Consider the following 26,250-nt stretch of genomic DNA (forward strand, 5'->3'; position numbering starts at 1 on the left):
ATTAAGAAGTGAATGAGTCAAGGTGAAAGGAGAAACCTGGATGGACACAAGACTTTTGGGCTCTAGGCCTGGCTCTGTCCCTAAGTGTTAGTGCGACTGACCAGGTGGGGACCTGGGCTCTCTGGGCTCTGGGTCTCTGGGTCTCTGGGCTTTTGTTTCTCAGCTATAAAATGATCAAGTTGGTCTAAATGATCTGTAAGCTCTGTCCTGAGTTTAGATTATAATATACTGTAATGGTCAATGTTTAGGCCCACTCATTGGGATCCTGATTCTATTGGTCTGGTGTGGGACTGGGCATGTATACTTTTAGAAAGCTCTCTAAATAATTCTAATAAGTAGTCAAGAGTGAGAGCCACTGATTTATCTGCTAAAGCTAAAATGTAATCTAGTAGATTTATGTATGCAAACATAATCCTTGCTATGAGATTCATTAACATAGTATATTTGTCACCAACCAATAAGATTTTGCATATATAGTACTTTTAAAATGTACTTTTTAAAAGTACAGATTATAGTCAAAGTAAAATTTTAACAATATTTGTATCCATTTATCTTCTTTGAAAAACTTACTACTAAATACAAGGTATTGTATAAATTCTGAGGGGCTTTTTCATTTCCTCTATTGATTGCTTTACTATTTCTCCATAACCGTGTACATTCTTTCTTCTGTGTTTTTGAAAAAATGCTTATCTGTGATCAAGAGAGTTCCTTTAAATGGGAAACTAAGATGAAGACGTGAAGGTTTCTTACATGGTGTTTGGTATCTGTGGGCTTTTTGGCTGCCTGTTAAAGGGGATTCATGCTCTGAGAGGGAATATACTGCCTGTTAGGAGGATCTGCTGAAACATAGAAGAAGGTAGTGAACATGAGGATTCCAAGAGGGAAGCTGAGCCTATGAAGCTGGATTGGAGACATAGCTTGAACAAGTTAAACTGGGAACAGGGACCTTCTGCCTAAAAATAATTGATTGCATATGGAGGTAGACATGAACCAAAGGAAAGTTTGAAATACAGTATTCAGAAGACTCCCAGGAGACTTGAGTGTGAGAGGATAATATTGTGTAAAGTGATTGAAGAGCAAGTACAGAAATATGTCAGGGACCTGGGAACAAACAGCTCCAACGAAGGTTAGAGAGAGTGCAACATGTCTTCATTGTTAGCAAATATTTAAATGAAGTTTCCTACTTTATATAAGTGATTTGAGGATCATGGCAATGACCAGAAGCATGCCCTACAGTCTTTGGTGTTTGTCCTCAAAGTGTGTTTTGGCACCCCTCAGTCTCACTGCTGTGACGGGTGAGCCCACGAGCCACCTATTTCGCATGGGAATGACTCATCACATGGCGAGTCTAGGTCATCCCAGGAGCCTTGACAGACTGTGAGAGGCTCTTTGATGTCCAGCAACTCCTTACCTGTGCCCTCAGCCCATCTTACTGGCTGACTTTGTCCTTTAAAGTGCTCAGAATGCAGTACACAGAGAACAGTAGTCCATTTCTTCTAGAATAGAATCACCAGTGCTTTATGGACACTTTGCAGATCAGTGTGCTTAAATCGGAGAAGGCAATGGCAACCCACTCCAGTACTCTTGCCTGGAAAATCCCATGGACGGAGGGGCCCTGTGGGCTGCAGTCCATGGGGTCACTAGGAGTTGGACATGACTGAGCGACTTCACTTTCACTTTTCACGTTCATGCATTGGAGAAGGAAATGGCAGTCCACTTCGGTGTTCTTGCCTGGAGAATCCCAGGGACAGAGGAGCCTGGTGGAAGGCCGTCTATGGGGTCGCACAGAGTCAGACAGGACTGAAGTGACTTAGCAGCAGCAGTCCATGGGGTTACAAAGAGTAGCACACGATTTAGCAAACAAACAATAACAAAGCTGAGTTGGTGTCTGAATAAAAATTGTTCTGATGGTTAAATAAAATAGTAACTTTTGTTTTGGATATAAAATGCATTTGTATATCTGATATTCTGAAAATACCTAGCATTTCAAAGGAAAGTATAAAATCAAAATTGGCTGAACATTTGATAAAGGCCTATGATTTGTCAAGGATGGGAACTATGAGTTTTAAGATTTATTCAATCAATCCATCATTCTTTTTTTAAAAAAAAACTGTATTGAGATAGTTCATGTATGGATGTGAGAGTTGGACTATAAAGAAAGCTGAGCGCTGAAGAATTGATGCTTTTGAACTGTGGTGTTGGAGAAGACTCTTGAGAGTCCCTTGGACTGCAAAGAGATCCAACCAGTCCATCCTAAAGGAGATCAGTCCTGGGTGTTCATTGGAGGGACTGATGTTGAAGCTGAAACTCCAATACTTTTGCCACCTCGTGCAAAGAGCTGACTCATTTGAAAAGACCCTGATGCTGGAAAAGATTGAAGGCAGGAAGAGAAGGGGATGACAGAGGATGAGATGGCTGGATGGCATCACCCACTCAATGGACATGGGTTTGGGTGGACTCCGGGAATTGGTGATTGACAGGGAGGCCTGGCGTGCTGCAGTTCATGGGGTCGCAAAGAGTCAGACACAACTGAGCGACTGAACTGAACTAAACTGAGATAGTTCCATATCATAAAGTTCACTTACTTAAAGTATACAATTCAGAGTTTTTAAATATATCTATGGAGTTGTGCAACCATCACAATTATGTAACTTTAGAGCATATTCAACTCAAAAAGAAACCTTACACTTAATAACAATCATCCCCCATTCTCTGTTTTCCCTCCCCCAGCCCTTGGTAACCACTAGTTTCTGTGTCCATTCATTTGCGTATTTTTGACATTTCATTAAATAGTATCATAAAATATGTATTCTTTTCTGAGTTTTTCCTCTCCAATCCATTTCATTTAGCATATCATTCATTTTTTTTTCAATAAACATTTCTTGAGCTCCTATTATTACATAGAGCTATAGGCCCTGGAAATATCAAAATAAATAAAACACTCTTCTTTCAAGTAGCTTAGAGTAGTGGTCCTTGACACTGTTATTAAGTCAGGATTCTCCAGAGAAACAGAACTAATTGGATACATATATATAGTGAGAACATAAAAGAATAAAGAGTGTCACTCATTATCCATTTCTATAAGAGTAAGTCACAATCCACTGTCACTGCCCACCAACATTGCACCCTGAGGGGAATTCAGGATGATAAAAAGGATGAGGCATTCTGTGCTTGGAATAATTATATATATGTATCTCAGGAAGAATTTCAGTGACCTCATATTCTTTCCCCTCCTCATACACAGAAAAGCACTGAAATTATTAACTTGAGATATTTGTTCTTTGTGATCAGCAATAATTTTTACCAAGTTGTGTGTCTGACTATATGTATTTCCCAGCTAAACAATTCAGATATATGCTGGCTCCTCCCCTACCTCTGGGGAGCAGTTCCTCAGAACTGTCTCCCAGTTTAGAGTCTTCACTAAACCCCTGAATAAAACTTGAAGGCACAATTCTCCTGGTGTGCATTCTTCTTTAAGTCAACTATATATATATACAGAGAGAGAGAGAGAGAGAGGGAGATTTATTATAGAAATTGGCTCACCCAGTTATGGAGGCTGAGAAGTCCCATGATCATCTGCAAAGTCGAGAAATCAGGTGGTGTATTCAGTCCAAACCCAGAGGCCTGAGAACCAAGAGTGCTGACCTAGAGCAGAAAGAAGATGGATGTCCCAGCTTGAGCAGAGGGCAAATTCGCTCTCTCTCAGCCTTTCTATGCTATTCAGTCCCTCAATAGATGGTATGATGCCCACCCATTTTGGTGAAAGCAGTTTTATTTACTCAGTCAGTTGATTTAAATGCTGATTTCGTCTAGAAACGTTCTCACAGATACATCCAGAAACAATGTTTTTCCAGCTATCTGGGCATCTCTTAGCCCAGTTCAGTTAACACATTAAAATAATTATCACATGTCAGATCCAAAGGTCCCTTGTATTTTATCAAATATTTTATAAAATCCCTTATCCAAAAATGAAGTTCACATTTAATATACTTATGCACACAATTTAAGAATCAACATTGTCCTGAGAAGCTGGAGACAGGGAGGAATGGGAATTGTTGTTTAACGAGTACAGACTTTTAATTTTGGAAGATAGAAATGTTCGGGAAATTGGTTGGACAACAATGTGAATGTATTTAACACTACTAAAACAGATGGTCAATACCAAAATCAGATTGATTGTATTCTTTGCAGCCAAAGATGGGGAAGCTCTATACAGTCAGCAAAAACAAGACCGGGAGCTGACTGTGGCTCAGATCATGAACTCCTTATTGCCAAATTCAGACTTAAATTGAAGAAAGTAGGGAAAACCACTAGACCATTCAGGTATGACCTAAATCAAACCCTTACGATTATACAGTGGAAGTGAGAAATAGATTTAAGGGGTTAGATCTGATAGACAGAGTGCCTGAAGAATCACGGATGGAGGTTCTTGACATTGTATGGGAGGCAGGGATCAAGACAATCCCCAAGGGAAAAAAATGCAAAAACGCAAAATGGCTGTTTGAGTAGGCCTTACAAATAGCTGTGAAAAGAAGAGAAGCAAAAAGCAAAGGAGAAAAGCAAAGATATACCCATTTTAATGCAGACTTCCAAAGAATAGCAAGGAGAGATAAGAAAGCCTTCCTCAATGATCAGTACAAAGAAATAGAGGAAAACAATACAATGGGAAAGACTAGAGATCTCTTCAAGAAAATCAGAGATACCAAGGGAACATTTCATGCAAAGATGGGCTCAATAAAGGACAGAAATGGTATGGACCTAACAGAAGCAGAAGATACTAAGAAGAGGTGGCAAGAATACACAGAAGAACTATACAAAAAAGATCTTCATGACCCAGATAATCATGATGGTATGATCACTAACCTAGAGCCAGACATCCTGGAATGCGAAGTTAAGTGGGCCTTAGGAAGCATCACTACAAACAAAGCTAGTGGAGGTGATGGAATTCCAGTTGAGCTATTTCAAATCCTAAAAGATGATGCTGTGAAAGTGCTGCACTCAATATGCCAGCAAATCTGGAACACTCAGCAGTGGCCACAGGACTGGAAAAGATCAGTTTTCATTCCAATTCCAAAGAAAGGCAATGCCAAAGAATGCTCAAACTACTGCACAATTGCACTCATCTCACACGCTAGTAAAGTAATGCTCAAAATTCTCCAAGCCAGGCTTCAACAGTACATGAACCATGAACTTCCAGATGTTCAAGCTAGTTTTAGAAAAGGCAGACGAACCAAAGATCAAATTGCCAACATCTGTTGCATTATCAAAAAAGCAAGAGAGTTCCGGAAAAACATCTATGTTTGCTTTATTGACTATGCCAAAGCCTTTGACTGTGTGGATCACCACAAACTGTGGAAAATTCTTGAAGAGATGGGAATACCAGACCACCTGACCTGCCTCTTTAGAAATCTGTATGCAGATCAGGAAGCAACAGTTAGAACTGAAAATGGAACAACAGACTGGTTCCAAATCAGGAAAAGAGTACGTAAAGGCTATATGTTGTCACCCTGCTTATTTAACTTATATGCAGAGTACGTCATGAGAAATACTGGGCTGGATGAAGCACAAGCTGGAATCAAGATTGCTAGGAGAAATATCCATAACCTCAGATATACAGATGAAAATACCCTTATGGCAGAAAGTGAAGAAGAACTGAAGAGCCTCTTGATGAAAGTGAAAGAAGGGAGTGAAAAAGTTGACTTAAAACTCAGCATTCAGAAAACTAAGGTCATGGCATCTGGTCCCATCACTCCATGGCAAGTAGATGGGGAAACAGTGGAAACAGTGACAGACTTAATTTTTGGGGGCTCCAAAATCACTGCAGATGGTGACTGCAGCCATGAAATTAAAAGACACTTCCTCCTGGGAAGGAAAGTTATGAACAACCTAGACAGCATATTAAAAAGCAGAGATATTATTTTGTCAACAGAGTTCCGTCTAGTCAAGGCTATGGTTTTTCTAGTAGTCATGTATGAATGTCAGAGTTGGACTATAAAGAAAGCTGAGCACCAAAGAATTGATGCTTTTGAACCGTGGTGTTGGAGAAGACTCTTGAGAGTCCCTTGAACTGCAAGGAGATCCAACCAGTCAATCCTAAAGGAAATAAGTCCTGAATATTCATTGGCAGGACTGATGCTGAAGCTGAAACTCCAATATTTTGGCCACCTGATGTGAAGAACTGACTCACTGGAAAAGACCCTGATGCTGGGAAAGATTGACGGCAGGAGGAGAAGGGGACAATGGAGGACGAGATGGTCGCATGGTATCACCAATTCAATGGACATGAGTTTGAGTAAACTGTAGGAGTCGGTGATGGACAGGGAGACCTGGTGTGCTGCAGTCCATGGGGTCGCAAAGAGTCAGACACGACTGAGCAACTGAACTGAACTGAACTGAACCTGTACATTTAGATAGGGCATGCCATATTCTTAAATGTGTAAGGTGGTAATTTCTTATGTGTATTTACCACTTTTTTGAAAAAATCAACATTGCCCTAAAGGTAATATAAAGGAAACATAAAAAGTTGTTTATAATCAAATAATGTGTGTATCTAACAGGTTAGTTTTCAGGCAGTTAGGCTGGAAAATAAAATGATCTAGTCAGATGTCTTCATCTGTTAAAAATGAACAAGAACATTAGAAGTCTTTTGTTTCAAAGGGTACAGGACAGAGAAAGAGCAGAGGCATTGGAGGACACCAGAATAGAAATAATTTAGAATAAGTTAAAACAAATAATTTCATATGATAAGAAGGAAAGGAAAACATTTAATTGAAGTAGGGAAAATACTTAAAGACAAATTATGGACTGCCAAAGGAAGGAAGCAATGGAGAATAAGTTGGACATTATTATAAATGAAAGGCAAAATATTTTTTTATATTATGACATGGGATACAGATAAGATTATCTTAGATAACATTTCTTCTATCTAAAAATCCTACAGTTTATTGGGTGCTGCATCTAGCCTCTAGAACTTAAAAACATGTGAAAGACCATCCTCTAATAAGTAACAAAGAATAAAAAATAGTAAAAAGAAACAGCCATCAAAAGGCTATGGAGAGATTGTTCTAGATCTCTGGGGAGTCTTGAGTATCAGAAATATATAGAAAAAACCCCAAGTAACCAAAAAATAAATGCATAGCTTCAAAATGTAAGTTTCATAACATAAATGTCAAAATACTTAGAAATTTTTTGTTATATAAAAAATGAAATATTTGAAAAAATATCTTTCATTAAAATTCAGTGACATGTCTCTTTCCTATGTCTATGTTTTAACATTTTGTACTATTAGTTTAAAGTGTCCTATAGATTTTTACAATAAGTGCACAGACTAAAACCATTCTCAACTATATAGATGGGAGGAAATGCTGCCACAACTTTGATTCCTTTCAAACAAGTGGGTGTGAAAATCTTAGCTGGATCCCAAACGTTTTTAATTAGACTGATTAAATCATGCTTTGTCCTCAAAGTTCTTTTGAAACTCGATTAATTTTTCTTGAAAATTCTGGCTAACATGTTCCACATCTGCTTAAAACCACCCCATCTGGTGTTGTAAAATGTTAACTGATCTTTAAATCTAATCATCATAGCTTCCACATGAGAGCAATGTATTTCTGAGTATCCTTTCATCTCTCTTCATGTTAGATTGACTATGGTGCAAAGCTGGAAACTATTAAAATCCTTAGTGAACACGGTTATTTTAAAATATTTGATTTGTTGAAAAAGTCAAGATAATTCCCTGCACTGTAATAAGATTGATTCCCTTTCTTTTAAGAGGGACCTAATAATTTGGGACTTCCCCAATGGTTCAGTATTCTTGCCTGGAGAATCCCATGAACAGAGAAGCCTGGTAGGCTACAGTCCATAGGGTCACAAAGAGTTGGACACGACTGAAGTCACTTAGTGCTGTCAGTCAGTTCAGTCGCTCAGTCGTGTCCGACTCTGCGACCCCATGAATCACAGCACGCCAGGCCTCCCTGTCCATCACCAGCTCCCAGAGTTTACTCAAACTCGTGTCCATCAAGTCAGTGATGCCATCCAACCATCTCATCCTCTGTCGTCCCCTTCTCCTCACGCCTTCAATCTTTCCCAGCATCAGGGTCTTTTCCAGTGAGTCAGTTCTTTGCATCAGGTGGCCAAAGTATTGGAGCTTCAGCTTCAGCATCAGTCCTTCCAATGAATATTCAGGACTGATTTCCTTTAGGATTGACTGGTTTGATCTCCTTGCAGTCCAAGGGACTCTCAAGAGTCTTCTCCAACACCACAGTTCAAAAGCATCAATTCTTCGGTGCGCAGCTTTCTTTATGGTCCAGCTCTCACATCCATACATGACTATTGGAAAAGGCTTAGTGGTAAAGAACCTGCCTGCCAATACAGGAGACACAGGAGATGTGGGTTTGATCCCTGGTTGGGAAGATCCCCTGGAAGAGGAAATGGCAACCCACTCCAGTATTCTTGCCTGGGAAATCGCATGGACAGAGGAGCCTGGCGGGCTACAGACCATCAGGTTGCAAAAAGTGTGACACAACTGAGCACAAATCACACACAGTTTACACTGTAAATGTACATATACATTGGGGACATCTGACTGCTCCTCCTTAACCACATTACTGTATTAGTAATGAAGAAAGAGTGGACTTCTCAGGCCTCCTACATGCGTGAATAGAAAGTGCCAACATCACACAGGATGTATTCTTACCAAAAGTATTTAACGTGAATCAAATGAAGCTTATAATTTTCAGTTTATAGGAGAGGAAGCAAGGAATAAGTTAAAGTACACAATGAGGAGACACTCAGAAACATCTAGAAAATGGAAATTCTAAAAAATGACTGGTCTGGTGGAAAATCAATGTAAAAAAATTTTTTTAAAAGATAGGGTCGAACATTTTTTTGGATTTAAAGAGTCATACAGAAAACAAATGCAGTGTTTGAAACAATTAGATGACCACTGAAAACAACAACAAAAATCAATAATAAAAGATGTCTAGGGGACAACTAGAAACATTTGAATGTGGACTATTAGATGATATTAATTATTTCAGTATTTTTTGGATGTGATAATGACATTGTGTTTATGTATGGGAATATATATTTAGGAGATTTATGCTTGAGAATACAGGGATGAAGTAGCATGATATGTATATTTTATTTTGAAATATTTTAGCCAAAATGTACATACATATAAGAAGCAATTATGGCAAAATAAGTTATTGAATCTAGGTAGTGAAAATAAAGATGCTTATTGTCCTAGTCTTTCAGTTTTTCTGTATATTTAAAAATAGGCATGTTGCTACTGCTGTCTAGTCACTCATTCATGTCTGACTCTTTGCAACTGCATGGACTGTAGCCTGCCAGGCTCCTCTGTCCATGGGCTTTCCCAGGAAAGAATACTGGAGTGCCATTTTCCTATTCCAGGAGATCTTTCTGACCCAGGGATTGAACTCACATCTCCTGCTTGGCAGACAGATTCTTTACCATAGAGCCACCTGAGAAGCCAAAAATATGCATAGTAATATACAAAATATAAAATATTTATTAATTGAATAAAGAGAAATATCTTCTTTAGCTTAAAAGATAAACCTGTTTTGCAGTATTTCAAATTTGATATTTATTTTTTCATTGATTATATAAAAAATTCCACAAAAGTCCATAATGTAAGCCAAATCTTTACAAAACAAAATCTTGAACCATTTTATTTGGACAAGACATTCAAACTGTTCATTGACATTTGGTAAATTATGGGTAATCTATCACTGAAGGTATTACTTTTAAACATTCATTGATCTATGGTGTCTTTCTCTGAGATTCTTGGTATTGTAAATATTGTTGATGAATAATGAAGTGACTTTAAAAACATTTGGTGCTTCTTTTTTAAATTGGCTCTGAACTAACATTACTGATGCTTCATCTGTTAAATAAGCAATGGTGAGGATTTCAAATATTGAAAATTCTTTTGTATTCATTGTCAGTCATTTCAAAAATAACATTTTTTCTACAATTTTTTTCTGGCCTTGGAAACTTTCTATATGCAAATAGTAAAGCTTCTTTATCATAAAGGATGCTTTCATGTACTTGTTTATGTTATGCAGTTGATTTCAATGTCTTTTGTACCCTTTTTAAAGCAACATTGCAATGGAATAAAGGAAATGATTTAATTTGATTTTTTCATCCTTTTTGTAGTTATCATTTTTATAGCTAAGACTAATTTTTCTTGAGTACTGTGTGGCATGCCATATTTCATGATCATTAATGTTATTCTGTAGAAAACAATGAGACTCGTCTCCTTCTGCATAGAACACTGTCAAACAGTCCAGTGACAGTATTGCAGTTTTTAGTATTCTTTAAATATTGGAAATATATATATATATGTATCATTTCCAATTTGATCAACATGTTCTTTGTAAAATGTTCGCTTAATCTTGATGTGTTTATTGGCTTAATTAGAAAAAGTGTGTTGGCAGAGTCAGCACACTGGTGACTGTTCATTTGTACAAAAACCTGTAAAACCCAGCTTCAAATATTTAACTGAATATTTGCCGACATTTAAAATTTATATTTGACATTTTGAAAGAAGAGCTAAATGAGGAAATCTGTACATTTACTTTTAGAATCACTATGATTATGTAGCTACAAATGCAGACCAATGCAGTTGTGTTCCCTAGACACAGTATTTTTAAATGATCAGCCTTTTTATTTGCCTTGGGTCAGCAACAGTTTATTTCAGCTATTTCACTAGTGTAAACTAAGAAGATGGATTTTTTTTTTCACTACAGATACTCATTTATTCTTGTTGTAAATCTACCAGCCTTTTATGGTTGAATCTATGATTTTAGTCTGAAATCTAAAGCCTTGATTTGAATTAATGGAATTAACAAATTCAAGCCAACTTGAGCTTGCACAATTGAAGGTGATGCACTGGAGAAGGAAATGGCAACCCACTCCAGTGTTCTTGCCTGGAGAATTCCAGGGACGGGGGAGCCTGGTGGGCTGCCATCTATGGGGTTGCTGCACAGAGTCGGACACGACTGAAGCAACTCAGCAGCAGCAGCAAGACTGTTGACATGTCACATGAATTTAAGATTAATCCCTCTGGCTCTGATTAAAGAATAGGATTTGGGCTATAAAATCTGATACTACCTACCTGAGCTTAATGTTAACAATTTAAAGCTAGAATCTTACATGCTATTGCTCAGTGACTTATGAGGAACTTAACATCTTTGCTGACCTGGATGAAAACCGCAGTAGACGCAGGAAAATATGCTGCTGAAACTGACTCTTTCAAGGCATAAACTTCACCTTGCCTTGAAGATTCAAGGCTCTCTCTTGATGGTTTAATTCCCCATATAAGCCCTATCTTTGGGCACAGACCTTCCTGGACATGTGTTGTTCAAGGTCATCTGTAGCTGCCCAGAGAGTAAATTTTACCTCAACCCAGGTTTGCTTGTTAAGACCTATATGGGTAATGTTATAGGCCACCAAGATCACCTGAAGTGATCCATACCTGCAGTTCAGGCAATAAAGAGAGAGCCCCTTGCCTGTATACAAAGTCACCAGATCAAGATCTTTATGCAGCTGAGGCTTAATCTCACTCACACAGGCTGAAGCAACTAAGAACCAACTTCATGAAAAACCAAGCACCAAATATTAGCTGTGAAAAAACTTTTCAATGATTTAAAATCCCCGCAGGCTCTGAGCTTGCTATAGTCCTCTCAAAACTGAAATTATCCCAATCAATTCCTCCAGCCTTCAGAAGCCTCACTTTCCACATGTTTTAGTTTTGGTCTTCAAATTGATTCAGGTGTGTGGCAACAATAGAATTCCTGATACCAAACCCTGGGGCTAGGTCTGGGCTTGCCCATCCTGAATAGCCCCAGCACTCCACTTTTCTCTTACCTTCCCCTGGCACAAGGCCTCTAAAACAAGCTTATGCCAAGGCTAAGAGAGGCCCAGAGCACATGTTTTCAGCAGGCAGGCAGACCCAGGAGAGGGCCGGGCTGGGGGGAAAGAGGCTGAATTCCAGCTCCCAAATCTACCACTTGGATTTTTCACTCCTCCTCTCACTCCATGAGTGAGAAGCCAGGGGTATCTGGGACCTGGGAAGAAATATGAAGCAAAGTAGACCCTCAACCCCCACTCATATGTGCACTCAATTTAGGAGATTCTATGTTCATAGCTTTTTTATAGTACAATATACTGAGAGGAAATCTTTAATGCTAGAATGGTTTGAGCTTAATATATTAGCTCTGGTGCATCATTAGAGTTTTACAGCAGGAAAGTAAAACGAATCAGAATTTAGTATGGAAATGATACAGAGTCAGAAGATGCGAAGAAACTGGGTAGAAGGCTGATGGAATTTTTAAGCAAGAGGAAAAGATTAAACTCATAGCAAGAATGAAAAGTAGGGAACTGACTTAAAAAATTCTTCATGTGTAGATAATTTGATTATGAGCAACTCAGGAGAAGTGGCAGGGGAGAGTCACTGCTAGTTGGTGAGATCCGAAAGCTGGCTGTGGGAGAAAAGATGGAACTACTAGAAAGGGAGGAAGAGGGGAGAGTGGTTTTGGTTGAGGGTATTTGGACTGATGGGTTCTTGTTTGGTTATTTTGTCATTTTAAGGTATTTTAGAAACCTTACCATATATATATACATAAAGATGGTAAAGGTCAGAATCATGGGCAAGGAAACCACAAATGACAGAGGAGTCCACATCATTGCTATGAATGAGATTTAGTGGAGGCTAATAACACACTTCTAATTAAGGGATAGCATAGAGCATGTCAGTTATTTGGAGGGGTGGGGAACATAGTTTTTCTAGCATAAATTTTTTTTTGGCTCTCTTGGATAGTCCCCCAAAGTCTGTTACAAAATCCATTCATCCTAAATCGATTTCTTCTCTGGAGCCCTCCTGAGCTTTTCTGCAACTCATAGCTCATGCCTTGGTTGGGCCACTCCTGTTAAGCAGGGATCACTGCCTTCATCCAGTTCGTCTGCAAATCTCTGTGTCAAAGATCAACAAAACTAGTGCTAGATAGAGATGATAAAGATGGATTTTATTGCAATAAAGGAGAGACCCCAGGATACCCTGAGTTCCACTCTGATATCTGCTGAGGTCACTGGGTGTTTTAAAGGGCAAACAAGGGAGTAGGAAGAGGGAGTGAGTGGGGGCTGGAGCAGAGTCAGGGACAAGAAAAATTACAAAAAGCAGGTGAGTGGTTCCTGTTCTGGATTAGGCCATCGGAGCCTGCTAATACATCTACTGAAGTTAGTCTCCCTCCACAGATGGCAGGAGCCAGGCCCTGTCCTTAGGGTTACACTTTAGAGGAACAGCTTGGAGATCCTTCAGAAAAACCACTTCGGGGCTATAGGAAATGCAGACAATCTTCTGTAGGACAGAAGAAGGATTTACAATTGTAAGCTTTTTAAATAAATGCTCTCATTAAAGAGAGGTCAAGGACCTTTCTCAGCTGTTGGCTGGAACAAAGCCTAAGTTCTTTTGGTAACCTGGACCTTTTCTAGGCAAAAACTCAAGGCTGTTAAAAAAATGGACGTTAGGCTCCTGGAAACCGTGCTAGAGTTCCGTGCACGAGTTTGCGTGTTCTCAGCATCCAGAGCCATGTTTCTAAAGTGGAATTGGGAATTTGTTACTCTCCTGCTCCAAACCTCTCACTGATTACCCATTTTAGACTGGAAAATGTACACACTGCTCAGTATGTCTTATAAGGCCCTTTGTGATCTGGCTTCCACTCCCCTCACCAGCTCAGGTTGCATCATTCCCTCGGGAGGAAGCAGTTATGGTTTAGGAAGCACTGCCATCCTCCCTCTTCCTGTTGAGTCTTCAGACTCCTGGCTGGTGAGCTGTCTCTTCAGGCCCATCAGGGAACATCCTGCCTTCCTCCAGCCAGCAGCGGGCTCTCTCCTTGGAGACCTCGAGTGCAGGGCAAAAGGACACGAGCGGACACCGGTTAGGACGCCCACATCCAGGGGCAGTGCTCCGTCACCAGCAGGGATGACTTTGGTGACCAGCCTCCAGCGTTGCCTATTTCTCTTTCTGAATCTGGCCCTCCTGCCCTTTCACTGCTTCGGTGAAATCCTGACATCCTTCCCATAAACTGTTGTTTACCTCTGCTCGAGTAGGTGCCCTTCTGCTGTGGCCACCGGAACAGCCACCGTTCTTCTGGCCAACTCCAACTTTTCAGTGTTTTTTCCTTCCTCCTGCAAGAGGCAGAACTTCATCCACCTTTATTTCCATCCTTTTCTTCTCCTACTCCCCAGGCTTCGTATCATTAATCAGAGGAGTGGACTCATCTTATTTACTCATCCGCTAACCTAGTGTTTCCTTATTTTCAAGTTTTGTTTTTGTAATGAGTTTTGCACTTCCCTGGTGGCTCAGATGGTAAAAGCGTCTGCCTACAGTGCAGGAGACCTGAGTTCGATCCCTGGGTTGGGAAGATCCCCTGGAGAAGGAAATGGCAACCCACTCCAGTATTCTTGCCGGGAAAATTCCATGGACAGAGGAGCCTGGTAGGCTACAGTCCATGGGATCGCAAAGAGTCGGACACGACTGAGCAACTTCACTTCACTTCACTTCACTTTGCAATTATATTTACAGCAGTTATTCATGCCTGAATCCCAGTACAGAACTGATTTTGGTTTTCCTATTCTTTGGTTCCCACTTGGGCTAGGAACAGAATTCTTAGTTATAATCATGATCGTGCTTAGTAGTATCTGACTCTTGGCAAACTTTTGGACTGTAGCCGCCTGGCTTCTCTGTAAATGGGATTTTTAAGGCAAGAATACTGGGTTGTCAGTATTTCCATCTCCAGGGGATCTTCCGAACCCACGGATGGAACCCGAGCGTCCTGTGTCTCCTGCACTACAGGTGGATTCTTTACCCACTGAGCCATTAGGGAAGCCTCCCTCCAAATCTTCACAAATTTACCATTATCTTTAGGAACTCAGTGTTGAAGGGAAGTCTGGGGCAAGCATCTAAATTTTGATTCCTTTTAAGGAAAGCCATTTTTCCTGCTTTCTACTTGGATATTTGCAGGATATTTAATTTTAAACAATTAATTTTTTTTGACAAAGCGTGTCTACGTACAGGCATCTAGAATTAATTTCAAATTCCCTTGAGTCAGTTTTTATATTGACTGTTCTTTTGTTGTTGTTGTTGTTAGCATCTAAAGTTTATACTGTTAAATCTCTCATATCAGTTGAGGTAAGACCAGAGAAGCAAAACCAGTGTGGGTCTTATTTATCTTAGGGAATTGGTTGTATAGTAGCCAGACTTCAAGGTAGCCCACCCAGTGATCCCTGGTGTTTGTGCCCTTGTGTAGACCACTCCCACAATGTACTAATCTTGGTCCATATGAGCAATAGAATGTAGTGGAAGTGATAACATGTGACTTTCAAGGCCAGAAGGACATGGCTGCTTCTGCCTATTCTCTTGGGTCTCTCACTGGGGGAAACAGGCTGTAGTGTTGTGGGGACATTTGAGCAAGAGAGATGAGGGATTGTCTCCTGCCAGTGGCCAGCAACAGATTGCCAAGTGAACCATTGTAGGAGCAGATACCCCTGCCACGGTTAAACCTTTGGATCAGGGATTGGCCAACTGACTCCCCACGCCAACCAGCCTGCTACCTATTTTTGTAAATAAAGCTGTCCCGGGGTACAGCCACAACCATTTGTACATGTATTATCCATGGCTGCTTTTGCCACTTCATAGCAGAGTTGAGTAGTTGCAACAAAAACTGTGCGGCCCACAGAATTGACAATATTTGTTACTTGGCCTTCAGAGGAAAAGATTGCAGACCACTGCTGCCATTTTAACTGCGACCTCATGGAACAGAAACACCCACTAAACCACTGCCAGATTGCCGGTCCACCCAAACTGCGTGAAACAGTAAGTGTTTCTCTTGTTTTGAGGTAGTTTGTTGTGCAGCCATAGATAACAAATACATTGCCCTTATATCATTGTGGCAGCTGACTAGAAAGTCTTAAGTCGATGTTTCTGTACCTGGTGCTGGGGCTTGGCATGCAGGGGGCAGGGGGCCGGAAAGGGAAGATGGATATGAAATGGAACCTGCAAGACTCAACTGAAGCCCCCAGGGAAGGGCTAGGATGTATATTGGTCACTTCCTGCCTCCAAGCCTCCACCCCTGATGACGAGGCCATCCTGTAGGAGGTGATGGTGTCCTTTGTCAAGAAGGAAAAACGTGCACCTGGCTTGAAAGTTGGAGAAGCTGAGGAAGGATCCTATGGGCGCTGAATGTTGTGGGCCCCACTTGGCCCCCATCAGCCAGGTGAGATGATGTGCTTGAGTGCCCAGTTCTCTGCCCCAACCTTTTGAGCATAAAAAGATGGCCCCATACTTCACTTCTGCCTTGTGAATCTCTGGCAAAGTGTCCCTTATTTCCTGTGCTGACATAGAACAAGGCAGGGAAGAGAGGGTAGGGAATAAAAGCTCCAGCATACCCATCCTCTGTACTGTCTTATCTTCAAAAGGTCAACACTTTTATTTAATTAACATCGTTACTAGGTGATATGGACTTTCCCAGGCGGTGCTAGTGGTAAAGAATCTTCCTGCCAGTGCAGGAGACACAAGAGACCCAGGGTCCATCCCTGGGTCAGGAAGATCCCATGGACGAGGAAATGGCAATCCACTCCAGTATTGCCTGGTGGGCTACAGTTCTTGGAACTGCAAAGAGCGACTTAGCATACACACATTAGGTGATGTATCTTTCTGCCCTCTCCACTCCCAATTACAAGTGGTTTGAGAAGCTGTGTGCCAAAGGTCTGACCCAGTTTGCAGTTCTTTAAGGGCCTCAGAAGACTTAATACACAGTCCCTCTACTCACTGGCTCTGGCATTACTATGTGAGGGTCTACTGTGTAGAGACTGAAATGTTTTCAGTATTGTGGGCTGGCTCCCACAGCCAGCCCACAATGTACTTCATTCCCTTCTAGAATGAAGAAAGAAAAAAACATTAGATACAGCTGTGTGCCAAGGTCTTTGGTCCAAATCCTGTAGAACCTCAGATACCTGAGCCAAGATCATGGGGTCCATGTTGCACAAGGTAGGAGAAAGTTACCACAATGACCCTTGAATTGTTCATGATTCCCTCTGTCCACACCCTCAGGTGGTCTTCTCTCACACGGGCTCTGACCTCTGTGCAACTTGCTATCTCCAATGAGACAGTAGCAAACATGACACAATCATAAACCTGAAAAGTGCTGGTGAACTAGTTTTTTATGCTGCTGAGAAAATACTGCCAGGCTTTAATGTGAAGTAAACAAGGCAAAGAAAAGATGGGTATGTATAGGTTACTAATAGCATAACAAGGAGGGCAAATACTGTACTAATTTATTTACAAGAAATGCACAAGTAAATTTAAAAATGCAGGTATCCCTCAAATAGCTTCTTCTTAAATCTTACATTCTCTCTTTTTGAAGTTTACCCTTTAAAAAAGTATTTTTTTAGTGAGAGTAGGTTGAAAACATTCTCAGTTGTTGTTTGTTTCAACTGTTCTTGTTTCATTCTCATTCTTAAAGTATGCTTTAGTTGGGTGTATGTTTTAGATTGGCAGTTACTTTCACTCAGAACTCTGAGGGTGTTATTCCACTGTCTCTGGATTCTGGCATTGCTGCTGAGAAGTCAGTTGTCAGCCTAACAGTTGTCCTTTTGTAAATAGTTTGTCTTCTCTCTCCAGCTGCTTTTAAAACTTTCTGCTTGTCTTCGGTGTTCTGCAGTTTCCCTGTGAAATCTCTGAGTGTGCATTTCCTTGATTTGTCTTGCATAAGGATCGTTGTGCTTCTAGAACCTAAGGATTTATATCTTCCATCAACTCTGGGAAAGTCTCAGTCATAAATGCTTCAAATATATACTTACTCCCACATAATTTGTCTGCTCAGTTAATAAATCTTCAAAAATTCTACCACTTTTTGGACAGTTACTCCTTTTTTTTTTTCTGACTTATGTGTTTTTACCCAATAGCGCACTAAATGCAGTTATATTTTAAATCCATTTCAGGCAAAAACACATTCATCAATTGACACAACAGTTCATAGTCAGAGGATATCAAAAGAACAAGTGTGAACTTCACACTTTTGATGAATTCAAAACTATTTCCTGTAAGAGAATTGAGGTGGAAGGATCTTGCTTTACATGTGCACCATCTTTGCATTTTGAAGCACTACTAAGTTTCCCCATAATTTTGCACTAAAGATATTTTTATGTGCTATATTCAGTACAAAATAATCACAAACTCTCCGAAAGGTGAAGAAAATGTTGTAGAGAGAATAATGCACCATCCAAAGTGTACCTTTCTTAGGAACTTCCCTGGCAGTCCGGCGCTTAAGACTCAACCGGCATGCATGTTCAGCCTCTGGTTGGAGAACAAGATCCGGCAGGCTGCGTGGTATGACAAAAAGTAAAATGAAACAAGAAAGTGTGCCTTTCTTGCACTCCTCTGCCATCAACTGCCACCTCCTCAAAAGTCTTCTCCCGTTAGCAGATATAAATGCAAATAGTTGATGAGCAGACTGTTTTTGTTTCCTTTTAAATTATAGTTTATCATGTATAAAAACTTGTTTTCACTAACAGTATAGATGCCAGGTGAAAGCAGCTTGTGTTTTTTTTTTTTTACTTTGAAATCTCTGCCTCTAAGGACTAGGTAGGTGGAGAGTAGGTGGTGACCATTCTTGGTGCTGGAGAAAAGCCTGTCTGAGGGTGAAGCTACATGCAGAGGAAAGCAGGGCTGAGGAAGGAAAGAGAGAGTCTAGATAATATTGTTTGAACTTCTGACTTCAACCTGCCACGTGTGCCTCTTGACTTTTCACTTTTGTGAGCCAATAAGGTTGATTTTTTAAAAATCTAGCATGTTAGGTTAATACCAATGGAATCCTGACAAATGCATAGCGTGACTTCTTGCCTGATGTCAATCATGTCTTTTTCAGTGAAGATCCATGGTGTGCACACAGGGGGCTGGGAATTGGGAATATAGCTGGTGGGGGCTTTTCCATTTCTTTGACAATGTCCTAAGGTTTCTCAATTTCCTAAGCCCACACTATGTGATAGCAATACCTATCCATAAGGGGATGGCCATCTTCACTCTTTAGGTTAACTCTCCATGTTAATACTTATATCATTTTAACTAGATCTTTTTAAAAAAATTACCCTTTTTAAAAAAGTTAATGGGTCAAATGTTGAAGGTATCAAAATATAAGTAATAAAATATTATGTATATGTCTTAATTTTTATTTATATATAAATATAAAATATTTAAAACATGATTTTGCACTACAGGAAGCAAATAACCACAGTCATTTCAGGCATTTAAATATTCAAAATATGAAATAACTAGAAAAAAGTCAGGAAGTTGCACTATGCAAGCTTTATTTTTTTGAAGGGTAGAGATGCTTCTAGTTTCCTGACAATTCATTTTATTTCACAGCTTGATTGGTCCTTCCAGGAGAACATCTGTTAGAGGAGAAATAAGATTAGACTTTCAAGAGTGTGAGGGCCTCCTTATAACCTGAGTCAGGTGTGCACGGCTTCTGTGGGGGCTGTAATAGAAATTCCAGAACCGAGCAAGGCAAGTGCAGGTGGGAGAGCTGAAATGTGCTGAGCACAGTTCCTATCATCTCAGTTGCTGAAGTTCCAGAGCAGCGACCTATTGTTGGGGAGAGAGCTGGCTTGAAAATTCAGGCTGTTCTCTGTAGTGATAATCTTTCTCCAAGAGATACGACACCAGAAAGCCCAAGAACATTAAACAGTCAGCTCTGTTTGATGATACACATCAAAACAAAAACAATGTAAGTGGAGGATGATGTGGGCTCCCACATCATACCAGGGGTTCATCCCCCAAGAGTCACAGGGCTTTGTGTATGCCACACCCATTTGCAGCAGATTTTAATGCATCTAGAATATGATCCACATGTGGCAGAGAAGAAAAGGCTAAAGTAAAATTAAAATGTCTAGAAGAGAACTGCGTGATTGCGAATGTATGATTTATAACTGCAGCAGCATGAATATACCTTTTTAAAAAATTATGTTTTCTGATCACCTTCTCCAGAGGCAGAAGCATCCATATTAATGGCCAGATCATCAGACTTTTGCACTTTTATAATAGCAGACTAAGGCCACAGTCTCTCAACAACTTCTATCCATATATGTTTATTCTAGAATACCGCAAGGTGGTTCTTCCTTCTCTTGTGGAGCATTCAGATATGTCTGTGAGTGACCTCAGATTTAGGAGATTTATACTTTCAGCACACTGAGAAGCCTCCACTTGCCCTTAGGGAGTTCTTACTTTTGAAAGCCAGATATATTGCTGAACATTAAAAATTGAAACATGTTGAGAATTACAGAACTGAAAAATCACCTTACTCTAATCACTATTGTTGTAATTGATACAGACAAGAATCATCATTTGAGGCTAAAACTATCAGGAGAAAAGTTGTTGGAAAACAAGATATTCATAGTCTCAAAGCATCATCCCACAAACTGCTTAAAAAAATAAAGAGTTATAACTGACACACAAAAAGCTGTACATATTTGATATATACAGCTTGAGGAGCTTGGAGATATGTATACACCCGTGAAACCAACACCATAACCTACGCCATAAACACATCAGTCTCCTCCAGAAACTTCCTCCTGTCTCCTTTTGTTTATTATTACTATTTTAATATATGCATCATAAGAAAGCAACATAAAATCTACCCTGTCAGCCCATTTTTCAGTATACAGTACACTAAGGTTAACTGTAGGCACTGGGCTATACAGTGGATGTCTAGGACTTACTGATTTTTCCTAACTTGAACTTTGTGGTCTGTGACTAATATCTTCCAGTACCTTCCCCCTTCTCCAGGCTCTGGCTACCACCATTCTACTGTCTGCTTCTAGAAGTTAGGCACTTCCATATTTACCTTCTGAGGTAATTTTTTAACTTACTGTGTTATGACAAAGGTGTGCTGATCTTTAATCAAGCACTACTTTGTTAATGCTGTAATATCAAAATACCATTGCATTGTGTAAACAATTCAAATTGAACATATTAAAAGGAAGTTTTTTGTTTTTTATTTAATGGTGCAGTTGCTGTGGAAAACAGTATGGTGGTTCCTCAAACCCATAGGGTTGTTGTGAGGATTAAATGAATTAATAAGGGTATAATGGCAACCACTGTTCATACTATAAAGCTAATAGTCAATACATGTTAGCAGTCATTTCTCTTATTTAAATAAATGCAGATCCTTCATAAGTTACTTTAAGAGTAGTGTCTGCTTATGCTGTTATCGATGCAATTCATTTTACTTCATACCTCACCATCTTATGTTAATGATTTCTCACATAAAGGTGTTTTTAAAGACATTCACATTTTATGACAGATTTGTGCCTGCATTTTTGCACCCATGATTCACAAGTATGAATAAGGAGTGCTTAAGCAATTCAGAGAAAATGCCTTTCTTGGACTGGAATCAGCATTCCTTTATAAAAAAAATTGAAACAAAAGTTCAGCTTATAAAACAGTAATGGAGTTGGCTTTTACTGTCAAGTGTGAAAACTTGCTGCAATTCAAAAATAAAAATTATTCATGTATTCAGATTTGGGGGTTGGAAGGAATGGTATAGAGGGTTTTAAGATAGCAATACATGAAAAAAAGCTCAGCTCTCACAATGACATTTATATGGTCACCATCAAAAGTTCTTGGAGGATAAAGATAGACAAGATTCTCCTATCTCTATGGGAAGTTTTCTGTTTATCTAGCCCATGATTCCATACATAAAATTACTTATTTGAATCTTGCCTGTTTAAGCTGTTTACTAAGAATAGAGAATAAATATCTGTGACTGAAGCTCCAATACTTTGGCCATCTGATGCAAATAACCAACTCATTGGAAAATACCCTGGTGCTGGGAAGGATTGAAGACAGTAGGAGAAGAGGGCAACAGAGGATAAGATGGCTGGATGGCATCACCAATTCCATGGACATGAACTTGAGCAAACTCCAGAAGATGGTGAGGGTCAGAGAGTCCTGGCATGCTGCAGTCCATGGGTCACAAAGAGTTGGACACAACTTGGCAACTGAACAACAACAACGTTTGTGACTTACAATTTTAGCTTACAAAATACCACCAAGCAGACTGTTGGCCTACTTTACCTGAGAAGAAATTCTGGGACTGTTTACATGGAACTGTGATTTATGTCTGTTATAAATAGTAAAAGCATAAGGAAAGTATCAGCTGTAACATGAGGTGGGGGTGTACTCTCTGCTGTGAATATCCAAACCACTCTATTGGGACCTTTCTCGCTCCACTTACCACATTCCATCATATGGAGTCTTTATCATTTCAAAGGCACTTTGACATATCTCATTTAATTTTCATAAAATGTTTTTGAAGTAGGTATTATTATCTCCATCAGATAAGTGATCAGGTTAGGTATATTGTCCAAAATCACAAAATTGCTGAATGGCATAGCTAGGGCTCGCACCCAGGCCTTCTTACTCCATCTCCAGGGCTCTCTTTCCCCTTTGCCCTCAGCTTTCATTGTCCCTTTACATGAAGGACATTTTGATATGCTTCCTTGGCATCGAACTCAGGGCTTTGCTCAAGCACATATACTCTATGAATATGAAAGTGGTGCATGAAGGAAGGGAGGTAGTAGAGGAGACTTTTGATGGTTCTAGAAGAAGGTGGCTGGTAAGAAAGAGCAAATGGGACACCAAGAGTAGTAAGATCTCTTTCTTGACCCTTGTTGTACTGTTGCAAATTTTTGAAAAATTGGAATGAAGGAAAAAACCAAGCACCTCCTCTAATGATGACACCTCCCCATGTAAGCCGCCCTCTTAGGCATCCACTGACCTCCCCTTCTCTCCACCCCTATCAATTACCATTCCTTGGCTTCTGGGGCATCAAGATGGGATTCTTGATCTATCTTCAAAGAAGCCAAGTTGGCAAAGGCAAGTTGGTTTTATAAAACAGGAGCTGTGATAGTGATTCAAAGGGAAAAAGTAACCCTGAGGGGACAGAAAGGATGTGCAAATGCTGAAATGGACTCCTATTGTCTGTAGCATTCTTCACCTAACCATCTGTTGACTTAAAAACGTGTGCGATGTAAAAGCCATGTGTCCAGTTTACTCAGTGTCAGGTTAAGGACTGTAGCCTGAGAGACAGCCTCTGAGAGAACTCTGAGGAGCTGTTTCAGCAGGTAAGGGAGGAGGTCAGTGTGTGTATATATATATATTATTTTGGTGAAGGAGGTACATGCAACCAAGTACAGATCTCAATAGAAGGTTGCTGCTAGTCGCTGAGGAACAATGATCTTTGTTAATGATTTTAATGCTTTTCTAAAAATGGAGAGATGCAAGCATATAGGTTCATAAAAAATTAAATTCTCCTGAAAATATCTGGCTATCTGAAGCTCTGTTCTGCCAGTTTTCCCAGAGGACAGAGTATCTCATTCTGATCTTCACCATGAACTCCTTTCAGGATGTACTGAAGGTCAGTGGCTGCAGTGTCTTATAACTCAGTCCCTATAGAGCAAGATGGCAAGCAGAGTTTTTTAGTTATCATGTCCTAAGGACAAAATTCTCTCAATTATCAAATCTCACTTCCAACCATTTTCTCTGAGCAAGCAAAGACACTCAGCCAGGAAGCTATGAGTATGGCCCATCCCTCCCACTGCATCCACGTCCCAGAATGCCAGGTCCATTCAGACACCCAAACAGCCTGTGCCTGAGTCTGGGTATCGAGGTCAGTCAGTTCCATCTCTGTGCCCTCCACCTCTCATCCCCACCACCTACCATCTCCTCCATGGGTACCCTCTACTCTTCAGCTCAGTGTCTTCCCTCTGACTCTTACACTTTTTTGACCCACAGTCCTTGTGACTCAGTACTAGAGAATCATAATATATTTTAAGGAACCCCCTCTTTTGCTTTAACACCTTCATAGAGCATTCACTTCACCCTTCTTTCCTAAACAAGACACCATGTCTCTTTCAGCCCTTTCCAACTGGGGGGACTTGTTCTCCCACACCCAGTATTTCAGGTCTGCTGCTGGTGGTGGGGAGTGAGATTGTTCAGCATCAACCAGGCTCCCCACTTGCTGATGTCCATTATCTTACCCATCCCCTCAAGTCAGTGGCTCTCCTCTTTTAAGGCTTAGAAAGTGTTACCACACCACCTTCTATGCCTCCCTCCCAACTCTTTTTTTTTTTTTTTTTGGCCATGCTGCAGGGCATGTGGGATCTTAGTTTGCTGATCAACGGTGGATCCCTGTCCCTGCAGTGGAACCACTGGATCACAGGGGAGTCCCCCTCCCTCCTAACTATTAGTAGGTGGGCCAGGCATCTGCAACATCCCCTGGAGATTTTGATACTTCATTCAGTGATTCCCACTGACATAAACAGCCATCCAAGGATATTTCTTTTTTTATGTTTATTTATGGGTTTATTTATTTGGCTGTGCTAGGTCTTAGGTGCAGCATATGGGTTTTTGTTTTGTTTTGTTTTTCAGTTGCAGTACATGGAATAGTTACTTGCGGCATGTGCGATCTAGTTCCCAGACCAGGGATGGAACCCAGGACCCCAGCATTGGGAGCTCAGAGTCTTAGCCACTCGACCACCAGGGAAGTACCCATCCTGGAATATTTCAACCACACATTTAGTTTTATGTTCTGTGACCTTAACTCGATTGATCTTGACTTTCTGTTTTAGTACCCTACTCCTTAGGCATGACCCTCTCTCCACTGGATTTTATCATCATTGGAGTTTTCTATTTCAAATATCTTAAATTCTAACTTTCCACACAGTCTATCAATCAGCCCTGGGTTGGTTTCCCAAGGACTTCTTAATTGCTAAGTTCAAAGGATTCTTTTAAGTCCTCTGCTTATCAGTCCTCTCTGTGGAATGTGAATTTCTTCTTCTTGAAATTCTGTTTTCCCTCATACCACTTAGTTGGTTTTCTAATGTCTCTGGCCTCCTGTATCATTTCTGTTGTGGGCCTTTCCATGGTATTCCCCGGAATTCTACCCATGACCTTCTTCTTGTCTCATGTCCATTCTCTCTGGTTGCTGTCTTCTGCTCTCATAGATCTAATATACACTCGGATGCTGGTGACTCCAAATACCTTCAACTCAGCTAGGCCTTTTTTAAAATTAATTTTTATTGGAGTATATTTTATTTACAGTGTTGCATTTGTTTCTACTAAAGTGGATCAGTTATAACATAAATGTATATCTACTCTGTTTTAGATTCTTCTCTCGTGTAGGCCATTACAGAGTATTGAGTAGAGTTCCCTGTTCTATACAGCAGATCCTTATTAGTTATCTATTTTATGTTTAGTAGTGTGTATGTATGCTAGTCTCAATATCCCAACTTATCCCTCTCCTCCCTTCCCCCTTGGTAACTATAAGTTTGTTTTCTACATCTGTGACTCCATTTCTGCTTTGTAAATAAGTTTATTTGTACCAGTTTTTTAGATTCCACATATAAGTGATATCATATGATATTTGTCTTTCTCTGTCTTGAGTTATTTCACTCAGTATGACAATCTCTAGGTCCATCCATGTTGCTGCTAATGGCATTATTTCATTCTTTTTTATGGATGAGTAGTATTCCATGGCAGAGAAGGCAATGGCACCCCACTCCAGTACTCTTGCCTGGAAAATCCCATGGGCGGAGGAGCCTGGTGGGCTGCAGTCCATGGGGTCGCTAAGAGTTGGACACGACTGAGCGACTTCACTTTCACTTTTCACGTTCATGCATTGGAGAAGGAAATGGCAGTCCACTCCGGTGTTCTTGCCTGGAGAATCCCAGGGACAGAGGAGCCTGGTGGGAGGCCATCTGTGGGGTCGCACAGAGTCGGACACGACTGAAGCAACTTAGCAGCAGCAGCAGCAGTATTCCATGGTATGTATGTACCACATCTTCTTTATCCATTCATCTGTTGATGAACATTTAGGTTGCTTCCATGTCCTGGCTATTGTAAATAATGCTTCAGTGAACACTGGGGAAGACCTTTCCTTCATGTATCAAACTCATACACCCTACTGTCAGATCTACATCCTTCCATGAATATCCCACAGCCACTCAATCATATTCCAAACTAAATTCTTCATCTTCTCCTGCAAACTCACTTCTGCTCTTTATTCTCTACCTCAGTTATTGGCAGATACCTCATCCATGGAACTAAAAACCTGGAAATCATTACTTTGTTCCGTTTTCTTTCCTTCTCACTCCCATAAACAATAAATCAGA

The sequence above is a fragment of the Bubalus kerabau genome, chromosome 12 (assembly GCF_029407905.1).
Source record: "Bubalus kerabau isolate K-KA32 ecotype Philippines breed swamp buffalo chromosome 12, PCC_UOA_SB_1v2, whole genome shotgun sequence".
NCBI classification, from domain to species: Eukaryota; Metazoa; Chordata; class Mammalia; order Artiodactyla; family Bovidae; genus Bubalus; species Bubalus kerabau.